Source organism: Caretta caretta, chromosome 3, assembly GCF_965140235.1.
Source record: "Caretta caretta isolate rCarCar2 chromosome 3, rCarCar1.hap1, whole genome shotgun sequence".
Classification (NCBI taxonomy): domain Eukaryota; kingdom Metazoa; phylum Chordata; order Testudines; family Cheloniidae; genus Caretta; species Caretta caretta.
In genome coordinates this window covers 190,108,184-190,132,153 of record NC_134208.1, presented here as the reverse complement: position 1 = coordinate 190,132,153, position 23,970 = coordinate 190,108,184, and the positions used below count along the sequence as shown (strand labels likewise).

Here is a 23,970-nt window from a genome sequence, read left to right as displayed (position 1 = left end):
TAATGTATGGTTTCATTTAGATATACAGTGGTATTTCAACACACTGAGCCAAATTCTGGCTTTGACTTGTGCTTTCATATTTTCTGGAAAGTGGCAGACAGAAGGTACACACAGTGGGGTGTGTTCTACCCTGATTCTATTCCCTCAAACACACAAAGAGTTTTCTGCAAGGGGGACTGAAGTGGGATGCTCTTAGGTCAAGCACCAAAAGGCACAATTCATGGGTTTTAATATAAATATAAGCTTCCTATTTCATTGCTTCAACCATGTTATCCTCCCTCTTTGCTTCCCTCCCCTGGCTAACCCTTTATCACCACCTCCAGCACAAAATACTTGTCTTCATTTTTTAGGCCCTTCATGGCTTTAGCTCCACCCTCCTCCTTATCCCTTATATGGTATGGCGCCATCGATGCCTGCCTCTTGTCCACCCATCATGTCACCCTCTATTGTCTGTTAATCAACTTTTCCACATGCACCACCCCACTTTCTCCCATGCTGCCCCCTGCACGGAGAAAGAGAGCCCCATAAAAATCCACTACCTCCTTCTCCTTAAAACTCACCTCCATCATGATTCCTCCAAAACACTTGATTATGGCTAGACAGCTGGTGTGCTGTATCGACTGCTTATTATTTTAACTGTAATCCTCTCACTGTTACCTTGTGTAATATCTGCCCCATCTGCCTGCTTGTATCTACCTGTTTTTTCAGTCATAAACTTGGACTGTAAGCAATTTGGGGCTGGGAAAACCTGGTCATTTTGTTTTTGTGCAGCACTGACCACAATGGGGTCCTGATTTTTGACTGGGGCATCTAGGTGCTGCCACAATACAAATAATAATTAATAATACACACTTTGGTCCAGACAAATATACTCCTGTCCAAATTACTCATGCTGCTCATAAATAACCTGCTCAGGCTGACTGTGAAGGGACAAGGCACCAGTCAGACTATGGCCTCACAATAACAGAGCTTCTTTTTCCATCTTCTGGCCAAAGAACTTGACTCATAAAGATGTTTTGATAACATTTATTAGCTTCATTAACGAGATCCTGAAGGCCATGTACATGCAAAATTCCCATAAGAGTCTCACCATTGACTTTGTTGGGGCCAGGATTTCGTGCTGGGAGTTTAATCATCGAATACAATGGAAGGAGACGCAGGCCCCAAATAGAGATCATAGCTCAGACTAGTCATATATTGTGCTGTTTAAGGTTGTATCTTTCCCAATTATTGTTATTTATTATTCATCCTATAGTGGCATTCCGAAGCCCTAATCAGGATCAGGGCCTTGTTATTCTAGCTGCTGTACGAGTGGTTATTCTCTAGGGCTACAGAGAACTCAAGACAGGAATGGACTTTGTACCCAAAAAGAAATCCAAATGCTAATGTGAAAGTAAACCTTAGGAGCAAAGGAGGATGTAGTTGTCCTGGTATCAAATTATATTTTCTTAAACATATCTAAGATATATGCTAATAGCTAGGGTTGTCATTAAAAAATAAAAATTAAGCAATCACATTTTGGTGCTGCAGAATATTAATTGCTTGTCTTTTTTTTTTTTTTTTTGAGATTGTCTAAACTTTCTTGAAACTGAAGACAAACCACAGAACTGAAAATTGTTGGTAAGCACACTCTAGGGTAAGTTGTGTATTGAAGTCTCAATTTCTTATCCAGAATACGTGTTGTGTCTGACAAATATTGGGGTGTTATTTTGCCTTCTAGATATTCAGATGTTCCTCTGACATCTGGGAATTTAATTAACAGCCTTCGCATGTATTTAAAGGAAAGTAAACTTTTCCTGATCCCCTGATGCTGAGGAGCAATCTTATTTATGAACATTGGCACCTGTCATGTTAATTTGTACAAAGTTTTTGATTTATCCTAAAAGAACACATTACATGGTGGATTTGGAGGAGTTAAAGGGAATCTGCAGGGTGACTTTAATCTTTATGTCTTTATATACTTGAGGGCATTTTACTGCACCTCTGCACTGCTTTCACTACACAATCATTTTCTGTTTTAGAAATGTAGCCATTTGGATCAATAGTTACAGTACAATATATTGTACTTCTGATGGGAGCCTCATAGGACACTTAAGAACCACAATAGTAATTTTACAAAATGCTTGGATACTGCCTGGAATATATTTTAAAAGTAAATTTAGCAAAATATACACCAGGCAAAATTTACAGGAGCCCTGATAAAATTTTACTTACTCTTCTTATTTTATTAAAATTAAATTGGGAAAAATTAGTTCCCTACTTGAAACATGGGGGTTTTAATAGGAAACAGAAGTATTAAGGACTAGAATACCTGCCTCTCTGAATTTGTTGCAGCAGCAATCTTAATCTCCTGCAGAATAAATGGTGTTGCATTATTTTCAGGGGAGTGGCGTTGATGGGAAAGAATTCTAGCTGGCGTGATGGCCGTGCACTTCCCAAGCTTGATTTATACATATATTAAAAATATATTTAAAGATGCTCATAGATAGTTGCAGAGCACGTGGAAGACAAAATAAAGGAGGGTCAAAAATTATGCATCCCTTAAAGCGTTAAAAAATGTATCCTGCACATTGAGGGTTTTACAGTAAATTCTTTATCTATCAACAAACTGGGTTATCACAGCTGTTTATTGTACTGCTAGCCCTGATCCTAACCTTTGTGTCTTTATTGCTTACATACCATTCCCTTGTTTATACATCTGTACCAGTGTGTGCCCTTGAACTTGGCCTCTCTGAGCCCTGACCGCTGCATGCTTGCTCACTCGCTCAGGTTGCGTCTGCAATCAGTAAATCTGAGACGGGGCTGGCTGATAGCTGAGCTGCAGCAGGGCAATTAACACAGAACTAAAGTGTCATTCATGGCATGGCTATGAGAGTGGCAGACCACAGATGACAGTCCTCAGCTCTGAAGCTGTAACATCCAGGCCAGACTGAGGATTATCGTGAAAAAGAAAGAGAGAGAGAGAAGGAAAAGGACTGACTGGATTCTTTTTGAAGAATTGTTTATTTCTCTCTGTAGGATTCCAGATGCATGACTGGCTGATTAGAGGCGCACCAGCACCTAGAGCTGTGCAAAACATTCTGCACATAAAGTGAAAAGGCAACATGGTGAGGGTGCTTTATTTTTAAACTTTGTGAAACCCTCGGCCTCCTTTAGGCTACAAGACACGGGCCTGTACAGAGTAACAAAGAAATTCAGAGACTGGGAGTGCCATGTGGTCAAATGTGCCATTCCCTTCTTTCTCCTCCAGTCTATAACTTAGTAGTTCTGACGGGCCAGGCAGGAGTTGCTCTGATCTCTCAGTAAAGTTTAGTTTGAATAGAAACAAGCAAACAATGCAGCCTTATTGCTACTCAGTCCTGATGAGCAAGGCATAGAGTCCCACGTAGTCTATGTGAGCCCTGGGGACTTGTAGTGGCCGCAATAAACAGGAAATAGGAGATTGGCTATAAGGGGTACACCATCATTAGATTACTGAGGGGCTCAAACCAAAAAAATATGTGTCCGTTTACAGACCCTAATTTCAAATACCATGACTTTCAGGGGAATTCAGATCCAGAGGTTTAGTTTGCCTTGTCGTAAAGATTGGTGTCATTTGCCAAATGGTGATGTTGGTTTGTGTTGTGGTGAACACACCCCAAAACCAGAAGTGTTTGTCTCAAAGAATTTGGTTTTGACCATGCTTTACATTAAGGCCAACAGAAGGACACTCAAAAAGGCAAGAAGTAGAGTGTGTGTGTGCTAGGAAAAACAGGCTTCTAAGGCAAAATATACACGGTACTCTTTAAAACCTGATGAGACTTTATGCATAGTGAAGGAAGAAATTAGTGTGAGTTTGTTTTTAGTTTAATGGGATTTTCACCAACAGTGTGTCTACCTGGAATTTTTGTAAAGATATCTGCAGGTCTAAAAGCTGGCGAAACAAATTCTTCACTTTCTAGTAAAAATAAGTAAATAAATGGAAAGGTTTCACCCCTTTCTCTAAGTGAAAAGAAAGAGGATCCAAGTAACCTACATCAGAGTTGTCAAGATTCCTTCCCCACTCTGAACTCTAGGGTACAGATGTGGGGACCTTCATGAAAACCTCCTAAGCTATTTTTACCAGCTTAGGTTAAAACTTCCCCAAGGTACAAACTGTTTTCCTTTTTTCCTTGGACTTTATCACTGCCACCACCAAATGTCTAACAGATATATAACTGGGAAAGAGCCTGCTTGGAAACGTCTTTCCCCACAAAATCCTCTCCAAACCCTACACCCCCTTTCCTTGGGAAGGCTTGATAAAAATCCTCACCAATTTGCATAGGTGAAGACAGACCCAAACCCTTGGATCTTAAGAACAATGAAAAAGCAATCAGGTTCTTAAAAGAAGAATTTTAATTGAAGAAAAGTAAAAGAATCACCTCTGTAAAATCAGGATGGTAAATACCTTACAGGGTAATCAAATTCAAAACATAGAGAATCCCTCTAGGCAAAACCTTAAGTTACAAAAAGACACAAAAAACAGGAATATCCATTCCATTCAGCACAGCTATTTTATCAGCCATTTAAACAAACAGAATCTAACGTATATCTAGCTAGATTACTTACTAAGTTCTAAGACTCCATTCCTTTTCTGTTCCCGGCAAAAGCATCACACAGACAGAGAGAACCTTTGTTTCCCCCCCTCCAGCTTTGAAAGTATCTTGTCTCCTCATTGGTCATTTTGGTCAGATGCTAGCGAGGTTATCCTAGCTTCTTAATCCTTTACAGGTGAAAGGGTTTTTCCTCTGGCCAGGAGGGATTTTAAGGTGTTTACCCTTCCCTTTATATTTATGACAAGAGTCATCTCCACAAAAAGTTACCACTTGTCAACAGTTACCACAAAGAAATAGCTGAGATACAATTATCCCTGTAGCTAGAATCAGAAATCACTGGTCGCTGTGTGGTATCCACTGGCAAATGCTGACTTTTCAATGGTGACCATTGTCTTCGGGTGCTTGTTATATGAAGGTCTGATCCATATGTCTCTACATGGGAGTTTCAAATGTTCAAAAAAAAGGCCTAATGCAAAACCCACAAAAGTCAATGGAAAGTTTCCCATGGACTCCAGTGGGCCTTGTACAAGGCCCAAATTCAGGATTGGCTCCATAGCCATATGAAATTCCAGGATTTTACTGCCTTACAAGGTCACAATAAATCAGTACTGAGGATGATACAAGTATAAGCATTAATGGCATCATATCATGTTGTAGAAGATGTTGTTTCACCTACTACAATAACATGTAGATTTTTCAGGGACTATGCTTGGTGAGTGTGCACGTTTATATAAACCAGGGGTTCTCAAACTTTTTTGGCTGGGCTCCCCTTTGAAAATATTTCAGACTGTGACCTCCCCCCATAAAAAGGAGTGATAGCAAATTACTGTGCATACTCATAGGAGTATTGCCACCCTTACTTCTGCACTGCTGCTGGGGACAGTGCTACCTTCAGAGTTGGGCAGCCAGAGACCGGCAGCTACTGTACTCCTCTACCACTTCCCCCTGGCAATATTTTTTGTGATCTCGTGACCCCTCTACAGTAGCCTTGAGACCCCCTTTTGAGAAACGCTGATATAAAACAATAACATTCTGCTCTTTCAATATATTTTACTCACCTTAGCCAATGAGGCTCTGGATACTGCCATTCAAATGATCTTATTGCAGAGGCTTTCATAGAATCATAGAAGTTTAGGGTTGGAAGAGACCTCAGGAGGTCATCTAATCCAACCCCCTGCTCAAAGAAGGACGAACACCAACTAAATCATCCCAGCCAAGGATTTGTCAAGCCAGGCCTTAAAAACCTCTAAGGATGGAGCTTCCACCACCTCCCTAGGTAACCCATTCCAGTACTTCACCACCCTTCTAGTGAAATAGTGTTTCCCAATATCCAACCTAGACCTCTCCCACTGCAACTTGTGACCACTGCTCCTTGTTCTGTCATCTGTCACCACTGAGAACAGCTGAGCTCCATCCTCTTTGGAACCCCCTTTCAGGTAGATTCATAGATTCATAGATACTAAGGTCAGAAGGGACCATTATGATCATCTAATCTGACCTCCTGCACAACACAGGCCACAGAATCTCACCCACCCACTCCTGCGAAAAACCTCTCACCTATGTCTGAGCTATTGACGTCCTCAAATTGTGGTTTAAAGACTTCAAGGAGCAGAGAACCTCCAGCAAGTGACCCGTGCCCCATGCTACAGAGGAAGGCGAAAAACCTCCAGGGCCTCTTCCAATCTGCCCTGGAGGAAAATTCCTTCCTGACCCCAAATATGGCGATCAGCTAAATCCTGAGCATATGGGCAAGATTCACCAGCCAGATACTACAGAAAATTCTTTCCTGGGTAACTCAGATCCCACCCCATCTAACATCCAATCACAGGCTATTGGACCTATTTATCATGAATATTTAAAGATCAATTAATTACCAAAATCATGTTATCCCATCTTACCATCTCCTCCATAAACTTATCGAATTTAATCTTAAAGCCAGATAGAGCTTTTGCCCCCACTGCTTCCCTTGGAAGGCTATTCCAAAACTTCACTCCTTTGATGGTTAGAAACCTTTGTCTAATTTCAAGTCTAAACTTCCCAATGGCCAGTTTATATCTATTTGTTCTTGGTAATGAGCTTAAATAATTCCTCTCCCTCTCTGGTATTTATCCCTCTGATATATTTATAGTTGAAGGCTGCTATCAAATCCCCCCTCACTCTTCTCTTCTGCAGACTAAACAAGCCCGGTTCCCCCATCCTCTCCTCATAAGTCATGTGCCCCAGCCCTCTGATCATTTCGGTTGCCCTCTGCTGGACTCTCTCCAATTTGTCCACATCCTTTCTGTAGTGGGAGGCCCAAAACTGGACAGAATACTCCAGATGTGGCCTCAACAGTGCCGAATAGAGAGGAATAATCAATGCTCCTACTAATGCAGCCCAATATGTTGTTAGCCTTCTTGGCAACAAGGGCACACTGCTGACTCAATCCAGCTTCTCACCCACTGTAATCCCCAGATCCTTTTCTGCAGAACTGCAATTTAGCCAGTCTGTCCCCAGCCTGTAGTGGTGCATGGGATTATTCCATTCTAAGTGCAGGACTCTGCAAGTGTCATTGTTGAACCTCATCAGATTTCTTTTGGCCCAATCCTCCAATTTGTCTAGGTCATCCTGAACCCTATCCCTAACCTTCAGTGTATCTACCTCTCCCCGCAGCTTAGTGTCATCTGTGAACTTGCTGAGGGTGCAATACATCCCATCATCCAGATCATTAATCAAGATGTTGAACAAAACCGGCCCCAGGACCGACCCCTGGGGTACTCCGCTTGATACTGGCTGCCAACTGGACATCAAGCCATTGATCAGTGTTCTACTTGATCATCAGTGTTCTACTTTCAGATACTCCTCAGAATACTGTTTTTGTTTCCTAAGATAAATTAACAAAAGCAAATGAACTGCAGAAGGAGAAGGATAGTCTTGTGGTGAATGCATTGGTTTGCTCCTCAAGAAATCATGGTTTTATTCTTGACTTTACCACCACTGCCTCTGTGACCTTGGACAAGTCTCTCAGTCTTTCTGTGCTTCAGTTTCCCATCTCTAAAATGGGTATAATAGTGCTTAATAATGCATGCTTACCTCACAAAGGTTGAATAAGGCTAAATTCATTGTTTATGAAGCACTCAAATACTATGTTACTGAGTTTCATATAAGTACCTAGGGAAATATTTGGAAAGAGAATGAAGCCTTGATACTGCAAGATGCTGAGCAGCTACTATGAGCTTCTGAGGGCCCTCAACAGCCATTGACTGCAGTGTGAGTTCAAGATACTCAGGACCTTTCAGGCCTGGGCTAACTAACTTCAACTGAAGTTGATGGCACTCAGAAATGTATCCCATGTGTAGTAAATAGTTGTGTGGATATGTAGGTTGGTAGATCAATAGATTAAAGCCTGCTTTAGTAGGGCATGTGTTTGGTTGGTATCAAAGCGTCATACAAAATAAAAGGTACCGCAGCTACATTCTACTGGGCTTGCAATTATTAGAAACTGTTTATACACTTATTAAATATGGAGGAAATGCTTTTGAATTATGAATACTTAAAAATAATTACTTTTTACAGGGTCTGCAGGAAATCAAAGTTCTGTGATCTGTACACCAGTACCAGTTTACTAATAAAAACTATAGGCCAGATTGTACCATGCACCATGTTTGATCGGGGCGGGGGGGAGAGGGGGAAGGGGAGCAGGGGGAGGGCACCAGAAATTCTCCTTCCCCATCCTTTGAATCTCTTTTTAGCATTAGACTTTCATTCTCTTTCCAAATATTTCTTTATTGCCCTCATTATTGTCAAACTGGTTATTATTATCCCCTTGTGACAGCTGGGGAATTGAGGCCTTGCTCAAGGTCACACAGGAAATCAGTGACAGAGCCAAGAATAGAAACCTGGTCTTTCAGGGACCACCAAGCACCTTCACAAAGACCATCCTACCATGATGCTGTTCCAGCTCCACTTTCCCACACTCTATGCTCTGCTGACAGCAGGGCCTTGTTGGGCCTCCTTGGGCACAAAAGGGACTGAAGAGGAGGCAGGGTCATGGCTTGCCCACTGGTCAGATGCAGGAAGTGAGCAGCATGGCTACTACCCTGAAAGGGTGAGGCAGTGGGTGTTCTAACCCTGTGTGTCTGGGATTATACTCAGTGCCTCCTGGTGCTCTCACTGAGATGGCCCTGTTCTACATAGCCTACCAACATGGGACAGTGGGTAAAAGTGGGTAATTGGATGTGTGTTAGGGAAGTGCTTGTTTCCCTGCCTGAATACAGAATTTTGTGGGAGTAATGGGCATGAGTGAGTTTTTGTGGGTTCTGCTGCTTCTAACTGTCTATGCTCTTTAGAGTCTGCAAAAAATGTGGCACTTTAAGGAAACCATGAGATACATACTGTGCACACCACCAAAAGGAAAATTATTCCAATGTAACCATGTTCTGGGCTAAATTCTCCATTCTGTCACACCATTGATTTCAAAGTAGTTGCTCTAGAGTTACACCGGTAGAAGTGAGGGTAGCACCTGGCACACTGTCTTTAGTTAATTCTGCTGTGCTAAGTAGTGTAACACATGTATATAACAAACGGAGGCAAATGATTTTAGAGCATGCTACACAAAGATGCAATGAAATTGGCCTCATGCTAGAACTAGCCCTCACTTTGTGTATCATAAGATTAATAAGATAAGATAAGATTAATAATAATATATATATAATATTAATAAATATATATAATAATATATACATAATTTTAGTAGCAAAGACTAAAAATAAAGGAAAGAGGGAAAAAAGACCTCCCTGTAATAGTTTACAGCAGGGGTGGGCAAACGTTTTGGGCTGAGAGCCACATCTGGGTGGGGAAAGGGCCAGGGCAGGGGGCTGGGTTGCGGGAGGGAGTGCGGGGTGTGGGACGGGGCTGTGCAGGAATGGGCTCAGGGCAAGGGATTGGGGCAGAGGAGCAGTGTGGGGTGTTAGAGGGGGCTCAGGGAAGGGGGTTGGGGTTCAGGAGGGGTGCCGAGTGCAGCAGGGGGCTCTGGGCAGGGAGTTGGGGTGCAGGAGGTGCGCAAGGTGCAGGCAGGGAGCTTAGGGCAGGGAGTTGGGGGGGAGGGGGCAGGAGTGGTTCGGGCTCCGGCCCGGTGCCGCTTACCTAAAATTGCTCCGGGGTGGCAGCAGCACGCACCAGGGCCAGGGCAGGCTTCCTGCATGCCTGCCCTAGCCCCACGCAGCACCGCTCCGGGAAGCCACCGGCACCACATCCCTGCACGGCCCCTGGGGGAGGGGGAGCACAGGGCTCCATGCACTGCCCTTGCCACGCCTCCAGGTACCTCCCTCAAAGCTCCCATTGGCCGCGGTTCCCTGTTCCCAGGGACGTGGGGCCAGCGCGGGGCCTGCGGCACCACGGGGGGCAATCCCGCGGGCCGGATCCAAAGCCCAGAGGGGCTGGCTCCAGCCTGTGGGCCATAGTTAGCCCACCCCTGGTTTACAGTGTGAGAATGAAAAGGTACTGAAGGCGTCAAGGGATTTTTTATAATTTGATGCAAACTGTATGACGAAAAGTTTTGCATGGTTCTATAGTGCATGTAAAAGGTCTCTTGCAGTCACTTTTCTGAACCCCTCTTTTCAACTAATCAAAACCCAACCATAAATGCTTGCTCTATACTGTACTTTGGGGTATGCAGTCTCAGCCCAGGATTTTTCAGTTGTTTAAACAAAATTTGTGGGGGTTGGGGGATAACAGTCAGACCCTTTCACCATTCTGGGAAGTAGCTGCACAAATGGAAATCCAGTGTCTTCCTAAGCTTTGTTTTTTGCTTTGTTTTTTTAACAAAAACGTTGTAACTCAACTGTGGCTGAATATTTTGGGGAGGAAGGTGGACATGTTGAATTGCCTCAGTTTCTCCTCTGCTTACTCCTTCCCACCACGATTCATGGACCCTCAGAACAGTATCCATTGGTTCACCCAAGCTGGTGCATGTTGCTGGGGAGACATGTTGAATCCATCTATTTTTCAGGCATGCTGGGTGTTATCTCTCCCCAGCCAGCAGAGCCTCACTCACTGTTAGTTCACCAGTGGCCATGTCCAGTGCCTCTGTCACAGCAGGGGTTGCAGATGCACTGTGCCACTACTCCATTGCCAGGTGTTCTTCCCACCAGAGACACAGCATCTCTGATCTGAGGATCATCAAGTACTTTACCCACTGCCTGTGTGCTGTGATTTTATCCCCTGTTACTGATGAGGAAGTGGAGACATTGAGAGGTTAAATCCAAGGACACAAAGGAGCTATTGGTAGAGTCAGGAGTATATCCCAAGTTTCCTGACTCCCATTTCCCGGCTCTACTAGACCGCATGACTTTCCCATGTACTTTAAGGTGGATAGGGATGACAGACTGTGATAGCTATTAACAGTAATCCCTTCTCTTCTCTTTTCCACCCAGTGTCTACAGGCCTGAAAACAATGATTTAAAGGAAGCTCCAAAAGTGTCTTGTCAGGGAAATGGTCCATATATTTAGAAGCCACAAAGATGCTCACATTATAAAAACAGGTGAATGGGAAAACTGTGACTGCCCCTGCAGGGGTATGCTGGAGGGGGAGAGTCCCCTTCCTCCCTTATATAACTGCACAGAAGGCAGCTAGAATGCTGATGCTAGCCGCACCTAGCACAAAAGAGGGGCTTGGAGCACCCCATAGAAAAAGTGATCAGGCAAGCTGAGATAACCCTTTGTTTCTTTTTGCACCTTTGTAAAAATGCAGGAAGTTCTGCTCCTGGCCAAGTATACTACCTACCGTGCACCTCTCGCTGCACAAGGGTAACTGAGCCCTGAGAATTTGCCTGATACATTGTTATAGCTCTGTTAGACCCATCAAAGACAACCAGGCAAACAACATGCAACCCTCCCACGCGGGATTTTAGCCCCTTCCCCGCTCCGGCACCTTTGAGTTGTTGTTTGTTTTTAATAACATGAAGAATACTCCAAAAACTAAACTAGAGGAAATACACATGGTAAAAACTATATTAAAATAAAGTTGAGAGTCTATGTTACTGTAACTAGGAAATAAAATGTACTTTACTTTAAAGATAAGCCTGAAATATAAGCCATCCGATTGTGTCTAGTTATTTCAGCCAAAACAGTCCTCTCTCAGGACTTGAAGCAGTGAGTGCTGTGGCATGCAGTAATGTGTAACTTAAAATATCTGAGCACAATAAGGTTAGTTAATACTAGTGTTTCAAACTTAAGCCTGAGCATCCTGGTGTCAAGTGCTTATGTCTGACCTTTAACTTAAGTGTTTCGTGCATGTTTAGATAGCAAAAATAGTGTATGAATACAGTGACTGTAGTTTGTTTTTTGTATTAATAGGAATGACTGCATCACTCAGATAGGAATTTGTGATTCCATAATGTGTGCTGGCTAGTGAATTAAAAGCAAGAGTCTTTCTTGGTAGATGTATAGGGTCATCTTCAAAAATTACACAATTTCTTCCTATATTTTGTAGTGGGTAGATATGTTGGAGAGAGGAGGCTGTTGTAATGAACTGAATAAAACATTACAACTAGAGTTTAAGTATAAAATGAGATTCTCTGTGTTTTGGGTTTGATGTTCTTAATTTAATCCCTAGTGGACAGTAGTCTGCATTACAAAACCTTCACACATAATGTGGCACGGTTTGGATGATTTGCAATCTTTCTCACTCTCTTCAAGAGATCCCCTGAGCAGATCTTGCATGGAGACGGAATGACTTTTCATCTCTCAAGAGGGTGGTCCCTTCAGGTCAGTGTTCAGGTCATTTCTGCAGCGTGGTAAGGAAGCTTTGACTGTTTCTGCTTGTGTGGGTAAACAGAGGGTTTCAATTTCCAGTGCTTCTGGTCCTGAACCCTCAGGAACTGAATAGTCAAAAGGAGGGAAGAAAGAATAAAATAAAGTGAGGACTGAAGAATGTAAAGAATTTTACTTATCTGTTACACATGTGTAGGGATGTTTGATTATGGTAATCAGGCTACATCAAGAAACCAAAGGAGTTTAAGGCATGCGCTCTATAAACTGCTCTGACTGAAGTACAATGCACATTTTGAACAATATATGTTTTAAATGGGCTATGTTAGAAATATGGTGGAGCTATGCTGAAAATATGGAATTCAATTTGATGAGATAGGATGGGCCAATGGTGGCTAATGATGGAGCGTGTATCTAGTGAAGGTAAAGTCCCTATCTTCTGTAAAATGTGCACAATACTCCACCCTTAAAACTCTCCCCTACCTGAAAATATACTCATTGTTTTAAATTATCTCTGCCAGTGCAGTGCTGAATTAGTCCTTTGGAGTCCCTGAATAGGAGGAGTAAGGGAAGAAGAGACGGGAACAAGAAGGTGGGAAGGGAAAGAGAGTGAATGAGAAGTAGAAGGGGAAAAGAGGAGGTGGGTATCTTTCATGTAAATACCCTTTTGCTTCCTGTAGGATTCTACATGCTTTATAAAACACGCCATGCTAGCAAAGAAAACACTTCCTACATTCTCCCTGCTTGTGGTGTATCAGACATGGAGCTGGGGGTGGGGAGGATGAAGGAAAGAAATTGTTTATCAAATATTATTCAACCCCATCTAGTCATATTCTTAAATATTTACAATTGTTTTGATAAAATCAGCCTCTTAAAGGCCCCGATTCAGTGAGTTTGTTAAGCACATGCCTAAAGTAAGGCACATGAATAGTCCCCTAGAACTGAATTGGGGCCAACATAAGGAATACTCCACCTAAAATGATAGAGACAGGAGTGCTAATCAGCTCCACATCCTTTCTCCAGCTCTCTTCCATTCTCCTGGCAGCGGCTTCTCTGGCCCCCAGAAGTGCTAGAGATAGCTCATTTCCTGGCACTCAGTGGTTTCCTGAACCATCCAGGAGCCAGGTACTGAGAAATAATTAGGCCCAGTGAGTGGTGAGCGGGGGCTATATTCCCATTTGGAGATCTGAATCTTTCCTGAAGGCAAATAGTTGTGAGTACCATCCTTGGTATTCAAGCTGAGGAGCTACCGTTGATTTATACATGGACACTGTAATATTTTCCATGCCCTCCACAGTGCACCTTATTATGGAGTAGCACTCTGAAAGGACAGTATGGGCCCTGTTGTGCAGCTCTTACTCACATGAGTAGCTCCATTGATATTGGTGGGGCTAACTGCATGAGTCGGTCCTCAGCAATGAAGGGTTGCACAGTTGGGCCCTATTTAAAAATGACATCTTCTTACTCAACAGATCCATTCTCTTTGTGCAACAGAGTCACATCTGCTTACTTTGATAACAAGACATTTTTTTTATTGATTTTTGCTCAAAGCTGACACTTGTTACAGAGAGGGACCAGGGTATTGTCCTTTCTTGTACATCGTTAACAGATGTTTGCTTCTAATCAGTTGTACCTGTGCAAACCTGCTGAAGACTATGGCATTGCACAGATGTCACACAGAGCGTAATTTGAAAACAAAATGGTTGAACAGGTATAACTGAGGGCCTAATTTGGCCTGTAGTATTTTCGTTGCTGGTGATGTTGGGGCTCAGGCTGCAGCCCGGGCTCATGCTGCAGCCCAAGCTCTGGGACCCTCCCATCTCTCAGAGTCCTAGAGCCTGGGCTCCAGCCCGAGCCTGAACATCTACACTGCACTTAAACAGCCTCTTAGCCTGAGCCTCATGAGCCCAAGTAGCTGGCATGGGCCAGCTGCAGGTTTTTAATTGAAGTGTAGACATACCCATTAATACCTAGATAATGTCCTTAAAAGCTACGACTAATTCAGATGCCCAGCAGCAAGTATAAGTGGTTTACTTTTTTTTCCCTATGTGTATTACCTGGAAATTCTTTTCAATGAATTCCACCTGCCATCGTATTCCCCAGGTGTCTCACTCGGTTAGGTCCTTCTAGTGATCCTTCTTAGTGTTGTCCAATAGAAACAATTCACTTCTGTCAGTCAGCAGATTTTGCCACCTTACTATGCCACCACCTTTTTCAGTTCATTCGTGAACCACAATACTATTAACTTTATTCCAATCTGATAATTGGTCATGTATTCCTAGTTTTATCTTCTTATCTCTTAACCAGTTTGTAATCTATGGCAGAATATTGGTTGCCAAATTTTCCTTAATAGCCTCTTGGGATGGCCCTTATCAAAACCCTTTGAAAGTATAAATAAACCACGTACGGGTCTGGGGTTTTCTCTGTATGGGCGCATGGAATGTAGGGAACCTCTTGCCTCCATTGTACCCATGCTGTAGACAGCCCCAGAGATCTGAAATGAGTGCTTTCTGAGTACAAGTGAAGGGAGCCAGCACTCCTTCTGCTCCTGCATGCACTAAAAGGGGCATGATTGAGAGGGCTGAGGGCATGGCACATCTCCCCCTGCTTTCCCTCTCACATCTTCATTAATGATCTGGAGGATGGCGTGGATTGCACCCTCAGCAAGTTTTCAGATGACACTAAACTGGGAGGAGTGGTAGAGACGCTGGAGGGTAGGGATAGGATACAGAGGGACCTAGACAAATTAGAGGTTTCGGCCAAAAGAAATCTGATGAGTTTCAACTAGGACAAGTGCAGAGTCCTGCACTTAGGACGGGAGAATCCCATGCACTGCTACAGATTAGGGACCAAGGGGCTAGGCAGCAGTTCTGCAGAAAAGGACCTAGGGGTTACAGTGGACGAGAAGCTGGATATGAGTCAACAGTGTGCCCTTGTTGCCAAGAAGGCTAACAGCATTTTGGGCTGTATAAGTAGGAGCGTTGCCAGCAGATTGAGGGACACGATCATTGCCCTCTATTTGGCATTGATGAGGCCTCATCTGGAGTACTGTGTCCAGTTTTGGGCCCCACACTACAAGAAGGATGTGGAAACATTGGAAAGAGTCTAGCAGAGGGCAACAAAAATGATTAGGGGGTTTGGAGCACATGATTTATTAGGAGAGGCTGAGGGAACTGGGATTATTTAGTCTGCAGAAGAGAAGAATGAGGGGGGATTTGATAGTTGCTTTCAACTACCTGAAAGGGGGTTCCAAAGAGGATGGCTCTAGACTAGCAGGTAGCAGATGACAGAACAAGGAGTAATGGTGTCAAGTTGCAGCAGGGGAGGTTTAGGTTGGATATTAGGAAAAGCTTTTTCACTAGGAGGGTGGTGAAGCACTGGAATGCGTTACCTAGGGAGGTGGTGGAATCTCCTTCCTTAGAGGTTTTTAAGGTCAGGCTTGACAAAGCCCTGGCTGGGATGATTTAACTGGGATTTGGTCCTGCTTCGAGCAGGGGGTTGGACTAGATGACCTCCTGAGGTCCCTTCCAGCCCTGATATTCTATGATTCTATGATCTGTGTGTGATGGCTGCCATCTAGGTTGATGCACTGGGTGGGGATTGAACTGGTACCCTCCAGAGCTAAAAGTACAAACTGCTAATACTCTCCAAGTGTTATTGTTCCTGGCACATATCCTCTGTGGACTGGGGATATGTGCCAGGGATATGAGGCACACACTGAGTGAGTACACTAGCACTCACAAGCGGGCACTGTGGGCAGCACATGCTGCTTCAGGGTGTAATACCTGCTGCTTCTGAGTACACTCCCGTGAAAGGCTTTGGAGGCACTATGCCTGCTTCTTCTGCTTTCACTCAGGCACTGAACCTCTGCACTCTCCCATACCCCAGTACTCACGTGGCTGGTTCACTGTTCCAGGCCAATGGGGGCTGCGGGAAGTGATGCAGGCCAAGGGATGTGCTGGCCGCTACTTCCTGAGGCCCCGATTGGCCTGGAATGGTGAACCACAGCCAGCGGGAGCTGCGATTGGCCAAACCTGTGGGTGCCACAGGTAAACAGACCATCCCAGCCTGCCAGCAAGTTTCCCTGATGGGCCACATGCCAAAAGTATGCCGATCCCTGCCATAACTTATCTCTCAATGTGTTTTTCTCTTTCTCGCTATTTTAGAAGCAATGGATGCAGGGAGTACCCCACAAATACCTTACTTACAGGAAAAACCATTACAAACTACTGGAACCTGCCAAATTCCAGTGCATCATCCCCAGAATTCCCACTTCCAGAGGACATTACGCTGGTTGGAATGAGACCATAATGGCATCCCAGTCACAATGAGGTAGTTTATTTCTGGAGGCACTTCTTTTGGGCACCCTGCTTTAAGCAATAATTACTTTATAATAAAAATTAAACTGGAGGGTTGATATCTGGATGTGAGAGCAAAATTAAGCTAGGATTTGGTTCAAAACCTTAACGAGATTAGGCTTTGGATCTGATGGAACTGAAATATCATGAATTATTTTCACAAGGTTTTATCCCAGTATGATAGAAATTTGACCTGTTTTGAAGGTACAGTTATTTGAGGAATACTTTTAGGTGGATTGGTAGGTAGATATTTAGCTTATGTAACCCTTCTGCCCGTCAGAGTTGGCAGCAACAAGGGCCGGGTTCAATATCTAGGGGATCCATTCCAATAACACAATGCAAACCGGCTCGAGCCCCCACCCAGTGACCTGGGACAAATATATACCACCCCCGCTGGGCGCCTCCAAGAGGCAATACTTCCCCTCTCGCAAGCACATAGTCTGAGTGTAGCAAAAGCCTTTTAATAACAGAGAGAAACAATGTGGCATTATGTTGGGGAAACACCACCAACAGGATTCATAACACAACCCATGAGCAAAAAAAAAACAAACCCACCCCAGGCAAATTGGGGCATGCCCTTTTCCCTTTGGTTCTTGAGTCCAGCAACCTCAAATCACCCAAAGTCCCAAAAGTCCAATGCCCCAAAAGTCTCTGTCCCTGGTCAGGGCAGCCCCAGAGTTCGAAATTTTATCTGCAGAGCTTTACCTCCCAACCTGGGTGGAAATGGGATGGGGGTAAGAGGCACCTTACATGATCTGAAGCTGACCGCCCCATAGCTCCATAGCGGCGCTCCGCCAGCCGCCCCACAAACTCTTTCGCTCAGCTGCGCTCCGCTCCGCCAGCCGCCCCACGAACTCCTTCGCTCAGCTGCGCTCCGCTCCGCCAGCCGCCCCACAAACTCCTTCGCTCAGCTCCACGGCCCACAAGCAGCTCCTGCCAGCCACACACTGCTCCGCGTCAAACTGCTTCACCAGCCGTCCCGCAAACTGCTCCACAATATATCTTCAGGCTCCCCCCACTACTTAACACAACACTCAGTGATTTCAGCTCTTAGGTGAATTCAGCTTGTAGTAGGGGAGCCCCAGTGCTGGTGCACTGTCAGCCCAAAGTGAGCTCAGCAGCCTATAACTAGACTTCTAATGAAATCAAAATTAGCTCTGATATTCCACAGTGGAGAGAGGAGGAAGTGCAATTAGCATGTAAGGCCCACACCAAGGGGCCCATGCCACCAAGTATTACTACTTGTCCCCAGCCTCTCTCCATTCACACAGTTTTGGAACCCATGACCCTTGCCTAGCGAGTGCTACTTAGTTGATGGTGAATCCCTCCATCATAACAAAAGGCCACATACAGTTCCAAGCACAGTTCCCATAATCAGGGTAATAACAATTTATTCTTCCTGCCCCAATAACAGAGACACTGGGGATCCCACAGCAGCCAAAGTGACCATTTGGGCAGCTACGGTCTCATTCTAGGCGTGGTGGGTGTGCCTATGCAAATGAGATCGGCCCCTGAAGTTCTTTTCCACAACTTGCCACACCTCACCACCAGATGTCAGGGTGGAGCTCATCCTGACACTGCTTACACTTACAATGTACCCATGAGTACCTTCAAGTAACATTTCTGAGTCAGGTCAGAAATGCTGATGAAGAAACATGGTATCAGCCCTGCAGACCAGTAAACATTCTAACAACATATTTACTAAGGCCATGATTCTGCAAATCTCATAAGTACATGCTTAACTATAAGGACATACTTAATTTCCTTTTGACAGGTTTCAGAATAGCAGCTGTGTTAGTCTGTATTCGCAAAAAGAAAAGGAGTACTTGTGGCACCTTAGAGACTAACAAGCATATTTGAGCATAAGCTTTCGTGAGCTACAGCTCACTTCATTGGCTGCATCCAATGGTAACGAGTGATCGCCCCATCATCATGTTTCAGTGTATTGGTGAATGGGTATGGATTTATGTATGAGTTTAAATGCTTTGCTGAATTGGCTCAAAATGAATAGCACCAAACTCATTTCAACAGGCGTTTTCCAGGTAGTATCCAGCCCTGAACTTTGTGGATACCATTTAACATTTCTTCTTTTGGTGCCTTTGGGGTGGAAAAGGCATTTTAATACCCACACATTTGCATGTTTAATAAACTGAACCTTTTATTTGCATTGCTCTTTTCTTGCCTCTTATGCACATTTCCTGTTGATTTTTGTCAAGTTCTTTGGTTCTGTAGATACACAGAGTTATACACTAGTGATATCCAGAAGAACTGTGGTGGAGAGAGAGAGTATGGCCATAAAAATTACTAGGTGCAAGAAACATTGCAGCACTATCTGGGTGTATATCAGTAACATCTGGAGATTATTGCATACACGCTACCTAATCAGTAAATCAGCCAGCCTCCAGTTGTTCCCTTAGCCCATCAGACAAAAAGGTAACAGCTGTTTAATTTAATTTTTATGATGGAAAAATTCATATCCTGAATCACTGATATCTTTATTTTTGCAATTTGCTGCTACTTTCCCCTCTCCTTCACTGATCCAGCATGGTTTATTGTACAGAAAAGAAGGGTCAGGTGCCTTGGTTTGCATGGACCCTATTGTCTGATGTAGTGTGTCAGGATAATGCTCAAATGGAAGTTCACTTAAAGTCTCTTGATCTACAGTGTTGGGATAAGGTGGAACATTCCCTGGAATAGTGTGGGGTACTTGCTAAAGTAAGAGTTAAGTGAAGGAAATACATGCGCGGAACTGAGATTGTGCAAGCTCTAGAAACTCTGAAGGAAAGAGCTGCGGTTGGTTTGAGACTGTGCAACAGCCAGCTACAACTGAATGCTTTATTGCCGTCTGGAAGTGTTTATTTTCTGAACATAAATTCAAGGGACAGATTCAAGGCATGTCTAGAAATAAAGCATATCATCATGTGAGCTAAGCTGACAAGGACAATTTACTGTACCCTGCATTCGTTCTGGGCCAATCGGAAGAGAACAGGCTATTAACATTCTGAAATTCCCGCTGTTCAGTTCTTATTGTCCCTTCCCTGAACTTTGGAATGGCATGTATTAACCCCTTGAGGGCCTCAGATGGATAATATGCATCGAAAGAAGGAACACTTGTTTAGGCACCGTGGACATATGCAGTATGTCCATATATTATTGACAGCAACAGGGTTGCCTTAAAAGCCATGATACTCAGTGTACTGTCAAGGGGCCCAGCAGAGGGTTAAAATATTTCCTAAAGGCAGTTTCAGTGCTATACATGAGGGCTGACTTAGTCTGTTTAAATTTTGGAGTTCACTGGTCAGCTTGACCTTGAATTCTCTCGCAAAGACAGGAACAAGCTGACATATTGTTCATGTTTTCAGTGGCTTCAGAATTCATGGAATATGACACAAATGCTGTTCACATGCTGTGAGTATCTCTTTAAAAAGAATCATTTCCTAATTTTCTAATCATTCAAACAAGAAAAGCAACAAAATAGAAGAGTATTAGAATTTAAACACAAGATTCACAATGTCATAATTTGCAGAGAAAAATGACCAGACTTTAGTCATTATGACAAAATCATCTGCCAAAACACAGTGAACTGTTCACATTACTGTAACGTGTCAGCCTGACAATATATGCATGTGTAAATACAGGGAACAATATGATATTTGGGATTGTTTTGGTTTTCTTTCCTGTTCTGTTTTACCCATGTTAAAGGGTTTTTTTCTTTAAATTTATTTTTCAGTCAGCAATTCCTGGGCCTTTTGCTGCAGACACACTTGTGAGCAGCTCCTGTTGATGTCACAGGGAGTTCCATGTATGGAGCAACTACAGGATCAGATATCTATGACCATTACTGTTTAGGGAAAAGTAATGCGCCAGGTCAGAATCTCAATGTCCCCTTATGGAGCTCCAGAAGTGTGAAAGGGCCATGTTATTGGCTTAACTGCCCTCCAGATCCTTATCCTTTTCCCAGCTGCCTCTTTCACAGCAGGTGGTATAAAGCCAGCACAGTGGCTCTTTGTTATTTTTTCCTCCTGGCCACCAGGCATAAGGGGTGTGACCAGGGAAAAGGGACACCACTGTTTTCTTCTCCTTTGGGATGGGCTCATGTGGACTGTGTTCAGAAGGGCACAGAGCCCTCCATGACTTGCCCACAGCCACACACTGAACAGTGTCAGAGCAAGGATTACACTTCAGGAGGACTTTGTTCCTGAACTGTGGTCAGACCACTAGGCCACGCCTGTATCTTCAGGTTATTAGGCATCAATAGGACAAGCCACGGGTCCAACTAAAAGATTAAGAAAAGATTATCGGTCAGATTTTCATTTGGATCTTAACCAGTCTTCCATGGTTGCACCCATAATATTATACACCTATCCAGCTATCTATCCATCCATCCAAGTCTCTATCTCTGTCTCTCTTTCACCATAAAACAACCCTTTCTCCTCTTTCCCCAAACCTTCCTCTCCCACTAACCAGCTTGTCTTATCCAACCCCCAAGCTACCCCTTATGGCTTAAATATTGCAGCCTCCAGTGCCAGGCCAGAAAAATGTAGGAACCACAAAGAAGCATGAAACTGAAATGACATATTGTATGCTCTTATATAAGTTTTCCAAAGAGACTTCTGAATGTCCTAGTGGGTGAGACATCAAGGACTGAAAGTCATAGGTTTCATCTTTATTACAAGCCTTGAAACACTCAGCACAGAGACAAAGATGAGCTTATTTAACTTTTTTTGAAAATCACAATACTTTATTGTCTCTCTGCTGTTCTTTCAAAGATCCCTTTGACAGCAGATTGGTTTGAGGGCTGAAAGGATCTTAGCACTGAAATTGGTCTTAATTTCACATTACTATGGAAATAATTCTGCATGTTAAACTAAAATGCCTCTCCCTATCTCTTACTTTCAGACTATCCTAATTTCAAATTAGACTTCAGTGCAAAGGTCATGTGTGCACAAGTGAGGGTCTTATTGGTTCAGTTAGAGGAAATAACACAAAATTGCACAGGCTATTGCAAAAGTTCTTGTCAACAACTTCCTGAATACTGAGAGGTTGCTCAGAGATGAGCAGTCTATGTAGCCAGATAATGCTGTTATTAGAAACACATTAGCACAAGTATATATATATATTTGTGTATACACACACACACACACAAACACACACACACACAGAGTGACCTAGTTGATACATTCATCTCATTACTTTCACAGCAAAAGTCTTTGGACAATTGCTTCTTGTTAATTATTAATATCTTCTTCTTCTTCTTCTTCTTCTTCTTCCAATTTGTTTACCACTTAGTCTTGTCTCTCTCTTCCAAAATGCTCACACATAAAACAAAGCTCAGATTGCTACACTAGTAGCTGTAGTACTATTACTTGTCGATGTCCTTAATGATGAAATGTTTAATATAATGTAACAATAAATATTTTGGAATTAGGGAGTTGGCAGGTATCTGGGAAAGGCACTTTGTACTAACGGTTGATATACTTTTGCTATATTAATGAAAACTAGGTCTAATGCATTTGTGTAAAGATCTTTCTTTCTTTCTTTCTTTCTTTCTTTCTTTCTTTCTTTCTTTCTTTCTGTGTCCCTGTGGCTGAACATTTGACCCTCGGGGTGTGGGCGGGAATGGTTGTTTGAATAGCAGAGAATTGTTTATTTCAATTCTCTTTTTTTCCAGTCCTCTTTATAGGTAAATCACTTGTAAGAGTCTCAGAAAGTTCAGAGGTTCAATGCAGGAAATATAGCTTCTCCCTAGAAGTTTGGATGCTGAGCCAAATTTATCTGAACACTGTCAACTCCCTGCTTTTCCTTGCGTACCCCTTTCACTGCATTCTTTATTCTCTCTCCTCATTCCAAGCCAGCCAGATCTTTATCCTTTCCCTCACCTACAGCTCCCCCTCCTGCCCCCCAACCAGCTTCCTACTTTAAATGTCCTAGGGATAGGTGTAATGGTGATAGAATCTGGTTGTTTTTTCTGTTAAAATGTTTTGTAGGTAATAGGTATCCCAGAATACATTGCCCTCGGAGACTCTGTCAATAGACCCTAGATGAGTCCTGGAGCTCATACGACAAGAAGACAGCAGCCATGTCCAACAGAGACTGCCAGGCCTATAGATAGCTGGATATAACAGTGGCTGGTGGCCCATTGAGGGTCAGGAAGGGGGTGGGGTACTTAAGTAAGCATATTGTTTTAATTAAAAGGATTTTGAAGTCAGTGTAAGATTGAACTGAACTTCAGAAGGGTTCTTACAGTCTCTGACCTCGTTCGTCCATCCACATCAGTTGTTACTAATACAACTAAATAGATTCTGCTCTCACTTTGTTGGGAGTACATGGAGTTCAAGCGGACCTTTTCTTAACATTATAGTCTTGTGCTGCAGCTATCCTAGTTTTCTATCAGACGTGGCAGGCAGCCAAATGCTGGAGTCATTATTTGCAAACTCTAAATATAGAGTCAAGATTTATATGAAGAAAACAGATATGTCTTGTTATAAAACCATGAATAAGCATTGGCACAAGCATAATGGTTTATTCTTTCTTGATATCGCTTACTGTAAATTGCTTTCTATCTTTCTGAGAGATACTGTAGATACTTACTGTACCAAAACATTTCTTTAGTTGAAAGTATTGGGGAACTGCTGTTTATTTGTTGTTAAGGCTTGATTAATCAAAGGATGTGATAAGGGGCATAGGAGCCCCCTGGGTACTTTGTATATTGTTGGGGTGGACAGTTTGTTATAAAAAATATACAGGAATCTTTTTCTGCAGGTCGCTGCATGTAGAAACTACACTCAGAATATCCCTTAACTCTTCATAAAAGAGCGCCTCAAACTTTGCATTTCTGACTAGTGCCGCTTATATAACCTGGGAACATCAGCTGCCAGGTACAGCAAATACCAATGATACCATTCACACTTTTCGTAATAGTCTCTACCTGGTCAGCAACAAAGGACAAATGAAAAGAGAGAGACTTTCAGAAGGAGTTAAAAAGCACTGATGAAATCCTTACAACGTACATCATATGGCTTGACATTTACCAGATTAGTTAAACATTTCTACTGGGGATCAATATTCCTACACATCGAAGTAAAGAAATTGCATGAGACAAGGGCACATACAGCATATTTATGCCATGGAGTAATCTTTCTCTCACTAACAGCATTCAGGATACTGAACGGGTAAGGTCCAACCAGCCTGAATCCAAATTAACTCCTATTGACTGGTTGTTTTTCAGAGGGTCTGCAAAAAACACAATGGGGGAAGAAGGAGTATGAGGCTGGGGAAAGTAATGCCAG

At 43.2% G+C, this 23,970-nt stretch overlaps 1 long non-coding RNA gene across 6 annotated transcripts in view; it reads left to right on the top strand.

Annotated features, from left to right (window-relative positions):
• The window catches only part of LOC125633482 (uncharacterized), a 33,828-nt gene extending 16,011 nt beyond the window's left edge, over positions 1–17,817 (top strand). For 3 of the 6 annotated variants that reach the window (XR_012667847.1, XR_012667844.1, XR_012667842.1), the window contains exons 2-5: positions 1,568–1,636; positions 3,019–3,107; positions 12,252–12,320; positions 16,490–17,817. This is a non-coding gene — a long non-coding RNA (uncharacterized LOC125633482). Of the gene's footprint in view, positions 1–1,567; positions 1,637–3,018; positions 3,108–10,987; positions 11,096–12,251; positions 12,321–12,844; positions 12,964–16,489 lie in introns of all 6 variants that reach the window. The other 3 variants (XR_012667845.1, XR_012667846.1, XR_012667843.1) reach the window with 3 other exon arrangements.
• The last annotated feature ends 6,153 nt before the right edge of the window (positions 17,818–23,970 follow it).